The sequence below is a fragment of the Vigna unguiculata genome, chromosome 3 (assembly GCF_004118075.2).
Source record: "Vigna unguiculata cultivar IT97K-499-35 chromosome 3, ASM411807v1, whole genome shotgun sequence".
Classification (NCBI taxonomy): domain Eukaryota; kingdom Viridiplantae; phylum Streptophyta; class Magnoliopsida; order Fabales; family Fabaceae; genus Vigna; species Vigna unguiculata.
The window spans coordinates 15,343,780-15,349,779 of NC_040281.1; positions in this window are offsets into that span (position 1 = coordinate 15,343,780).

The window sequence follows — 6,000 nt, forward strand, 5'->3', positions numbered from 1 at the left end:
TTGGACCAATTTCTATAACACCATGTAGTATGTCACCCTTTGAATTAGTAGAACTGAAGAAACAATTGGAAATGTTATTTGAAAAACAATTCATTTGTCCTAGTGTATCACCTTTGGAAGTTCCTATTTTGTTAGTTAAGAAGAAAGATGGAAATTTTAGGTTATGTGTGGATTGACGCCAATTAAATAAATTTACCATAAAGAATAAATACTATTTTCCTAGAATAGATGACTTGATGCGTATCAAGTGATGTCTTTTGGTGTAACCACTTCTTGCAATATACATGGAGTATATGAATAGGATTTTTTTTTCACTTTTTAGATCAATTTGTAGTTTTTCTATAGATGACACCTCATTTATTCTAAGAATCTTGAATAGCTTTAGGAGCACTTTCAGACTGTGTTGCAAATTTTGAAAGACAAAAAATAATATGATAAATTGTCTAAGTATGAATTCTAATTAGAGGAAGTAAAATTCTTCATGTGATTTTCAAAGAAGGAATGTTAGTGGATCCAACCAAAGTAGAAATAGTTTTACAATGAGAACCATCGAGAACAATGACTACTGAGATTCATAAATTCCTTGGTTTAGCATGATATTATCGAAGATTGATTGAAAGATTTTCTAAACTAGCTATTTCTTTAACTCAACTCACTAAAAAGGGCCAAGCTTTTGCATGGATAGAAAAATGTGAGAATAGTTTTCAAGAACTCAAGAAAATATTAACCACTTCTCTTATTTTAACATTACCTGATCCAATTGGACACTTTGAAATGTTTTATGATGCTTCTAAAATGGGAGTAAGATGCGTTCTAATGCAAGATAGAAGGGTAGTAGCATATGCTTCTAGGCAACTACGAGAAAATGAGAAAAATTACCCAACCCATGATCTAGAATTAGGTGTCATAGTTTTTGCACTTAAGATATGGAGACAATATGTCTATGGTGGTAAATTTGAAGTTTTTAGTGATTATAAGAGTCTCAAATAATTGTTTGATCAAAAGGAGTTAAATATGAGAAAAGAAGATGGATGGAATTTTTGAAAGATTGTGATTTTGAATTACATTACCATCCAGGAAAGGAAAATGTAGTGTTAGACACTTTAAGCTGCAAATCTTTGCATGTCTCCTCATTAATGATTTAGGAAATGAGTTTGTTATAAAAATTTAGAGACATAAATTTTTTAATTTCATTTAGTAGGGATAGAATGAAATTACACTACATTCTTATAACTAACAATTTACAAAAGCAAATCCTTGAGGTTTAAGTAAGTGATGAATTCATTCAAAGGAAAAAGAAGTTGATATAACAAAACAATGGAGAAATTTTTTGCATAGATGGGGCAAGAATTTTGAGATTTAACAATATAATCTTTGTGTCTAATAATGCGAATATTAAAAAGATGATTTTAGAAGAAGTGAAGAAAAGCAAATTAAGCATACATCTGGGCACGACAAAAATGTATCAAGATCTTAAGAAAATGTTTTTGTGGTCGAAGATGAAGAAGGAAGTAGCATAATATGTAGCAACATGTCTAGTTTGTCAAAAGGCTAAGATAGAACACCAAAGGCCAATGGGAATTCTACTGCCCTTAGTATACCTAAATGGAAATGGGATAGTATAGTAATGGATTTTGTAGTTTGCTTGCCACAAATCGTTCAAAATTTTGATTCCATATGGGTTATCATGGATAGGTTAACGAAGTCTACTCACTTCTTACCCATTAACATTAGGTATTCATTGGAGAAATTGACTAAATTGTACATAAGAGAAATTGTGAGGTTGCATGGAGTTCCAACAAGTATTGTTTCTATTATGCAATGCATATACAAATTATGGACAAAAAGGTATCTCAATTATATAATACAGTGTTTTCTGTAACTAAAAGAGAAATGTATCTCAAATTTATAATATAATGTTTTCAGCATATTATATATATATATATATATATATATATATATATATAAAATTATCGATCAATTAATTAAAGAAATAATAGTAATAATTAATAATAATACTATTATTAAAATAATAGTAATTAAGTTTTGTACTAAAAATATAGATGGTATAATATTATGTAATAAAATAATACAAATAATTATAACAATATTTATAAATGAATATACATATTAGATTACTCTTAAATACAAAAACCTTTGAATCCTTTAGATTTAGATTGATACAGAGCTGATGTTATAAACATGTATGCAAATGTTGTGTGTGGTTTCCTTTTTATGCTTTTATAAGTTATGTTATTTTTTAGCCGACGAATGTATATTCTTTATCTACTAATTTTCTTATTTCTCTCCTTACACTTTATTCCCAACTTATTATATATTATAAAACAAAAATTATTATAGGATTTAATGAATTTACTCTTAAATTTCTGGTTAAGTTCAATTCTATAATATTTAAGACTTTATGTGAATTAACACTCTTACGATCATTAGAAGTAGTCATCACAAGATTTAAATCAGATACAGATACTGATACCTCTCCTCTATTTATTGTCTGGTGGGAATTTGTCTACTACATTTTCCATGAGATTGGAATTTTCTTCTTGGTCTGATTCTAATTTTTCAGAATTCTCTAAGGGTTCATTGTGAGAAGGTACAATGGCTTTCCACAGCTCACTAGCAATGGCCATAGTTATGACTTTTGTAACATTGTCTTCCAACAATGCACACAATAAAGCATAGGTTGCCTTGGCATTTAATTTAGCTTTGTATCTATGACTTTTGTCCCAGGTACTTCTAGGAAGGATTTTTCCTTTATTATCAAGCAATATGGGAATGTCGTTTCTAATAATGTTTATCATATTAGAATTGATTGCTATTAAAAATAACATTATCTTCTTCTTCCATAAATCATACTCATCTACTTTAAAAGTTGGTGGGAAAACTTAAATCTGTGGTTTGTTCTCTATGTTGTCTACAAGGACTGATATTCTAGTTCTGTTAGGAACTCTGCCAAAAACCAGACTTTGATACCACTTATTGATCCAAAGAGGCTCTAGAAAAGGGGATGAGATTGAATAAAGTCTGTAGACGTTTGTAGATCTTTTTTTTTGTATAAATATAATATAACAAACACGAATAGCGTAAGGGGTAGGAAAAAGAGGAATGCACACAAAAATTTATACCAGTTCACGTCCAGTCCTTAAGCCACTTGGTTAAGAAATACACTTATCAACACCTTTGACAAGCATGAGCATCAACCTCTCTAGGTTACAACGAGTATTAACATTTCCAAGTATCACACGTTTATCCTCTCCAAGAACACAAGTATAAACCTCTCCAGGTTACAACGAGTTTAACCTCTCCAAGAACACAAGTATAAACCTCTCTAGGTTACAACAAGTTTAACCTCTCTAGGTTACAACGAGTTTAACCTCTCTAGGTTACAACGAGTTTAACCTCTCCAGGTTATAATGAGTTTAACCACTCCAGGTATAATGTCTCAATTTCCCTTTGATATTAAGAACTCACAATTACGATAAAGATAATCTCTCGTGCAGGAAAGTCACATGCTCATAAGGTTCACTTCACATGGTGAAGGATATACAATGGTTTCACTCAACCCAATATCACTATCTAAAGATGAATTTGAGAATGTATGCCCATAGAGTTTTCTCTCTGTCTCTTTTCTCTTCATGAATGATTTTGACAATATTTTAACTCTTCATCTTTTTCTCTTTTGTCATTGGTAATTAGAATCTCATGAATTAAAGATGATCATGATATTAAAGTGAGTAATCATAAGATCATCACATAACATAATATTAATAAAAAATATTCAATCATTATTCAAATCAAATGTGCCAAATAATAAAAAATTGTTCCAACATAATTAAAAACTGTGAAAGTTAAACAAAAACTTGAAAACCAAACAAAACCAAAGTCCAAAACATAACTTTGACACTCCAAAAAACCTGTCCCTACTTTACATTTCGTCTCTTAATCTCTCTATCTTTACTTTCACCCCTTTCTGTCAACATCGAAAAAAGTTTGAAGGTGAAAAACATCATCATAGATATAGGGAATGGGTGAGGGTGGATTGAGAATGATATCACGAGGGTAAAATATGTCAACATACATACCATTAATTTTGTTTGACATGAGATAAGTAGCATGTTAACCTTATTCTTGTTGTTTGGCTTTTTACAAATTGAGTAGTTGATTGATGCATTTTTTTCTCTTGTTATATGGTCATCTCAAGAATCTTTTTTAGATTATCATCCATCTTGGTGGTTCTAGGAGTTTCTACTTAAGGCGTGTTTTGTATAACTAGTGGGTTGAGAAAGCCAAATGGAAATTGGATAGGCATTGGTGGTGACTCAAGTTCTTTGGTTGGTGATATGAAGGATGTAGAGGTATCCTCACTTGAAGACAGCGTATGTGTTGGCTTCCTACGCGTAGGACGTTTTTAGGGTACATAGGTTTGATGTATGGATTGATTTCAAGAGATTTTCACTTAAGGAAGGAATAGCCTTTTTTTTGGGACCCATGATGTCAAGAAAATTCTTAGGTCAAGAAGAAGAGGATAGGTGTGACTATAGGTTAACCAATGATTTGTATAAATAGGTATTGACTAGATTTGGAAAGAGATGTAGCTCAGACATTTTAAGAAAGATGTTATAATTTGCAACACAATTTTCAAATTTTGGTGAACAACTAGAAACATTTGAAAATTGTATTAAAAATAAAATTAGAACATTTCTAAAATAAAGGGATTTTCGCAATTGTTTTAAACTAGAAAATATTTTCACACATGATTTTCAAAAAAGAAAAAAAGGAAATATGGTATAAAAAATGTGAAAAACAAAGCAGTAATTATGAATCTAACAAATATTTACTATCAATCACAATCAATGATGTATATGTCTGAATACAATGCATGAAGTTATGAAAATTCCATTAATATGCACGTAACAATTATATGTGTATATGACCATCTAATGCAGTTTATATGTGTCTAATGTTTCAATGTGTCTAATGGACCTATATGCGTCTGATGCATCTGGTAACCTAGATGCATCTGATGCATCTGGTAACCTAGATGCGTCTGATGCATTTGGTAACCTAGATGCGTCTAATAGGCTAACATGTGTCTAATGCTTATTACATTGTATTAATCATTCATTCACAAGAGTCATTCTATAAGAGTTTTTAGATGATTAAATCGCTCTTCAATAAGAGATTTTGTAATATATATGCTAATTGATCATTTGTTGAGACAAATTTTAAGTCAATAATCCACTTTTGAACATAATCTCTAATGAAATAATGCTTAATCTCAATGTGTTTTAACCTAGAAGGCAAGACAAGAGATTCTTAGCTAAATTTATAGCAACACTCTTGTCATAGCCTATAGGGATGTTACTCTCAAGTGTGATCGTGTATCTAGAAAGGTTAATATTCGTGTAACATGAAGAGGATGATACTCATTACTAGTCAAAGGTGTTGATTAGTAGAATTTCTTAAACAAATTACTTAAGAGACTGGACTTAGTCACAGGTAGAGGTGAACTACAAATCTCATTTTCTCTATCCATACTCTTACTTTGAATAGCTAATTAGCTTTTATTTGTTTGTTCTGCGCATAATTTTTGAATTTTTTTCATATTCTATTCATCCCCTTCTAGAACCACATTTCACCAACATTACATCTATAACCTTTCTACCCTTAGGTAGTTCCACCAAATCTCACGTTTCATCCTTTAGGCATTCCTCGTCACTTATAGCCATAACCCATTTGTTTGACTTTACACAAGTGATTACTTTACAATATGAACAAGGTTGAGGCAACATACACATTGCTATCTCTAACGAAGTCTTATTAATCATTTTAGCTACCACATTTTTTGTACAGTATCATAAAGAATATAGCTCCTCAAAACGCCTTCATGAAGTTGTCAAATTCCTTAAAGTAGAATTCCAATCAATTGTTTGTCCTTTGATGTTTATTCTCACTAATATAGTTAAACATAACAATAGGAAA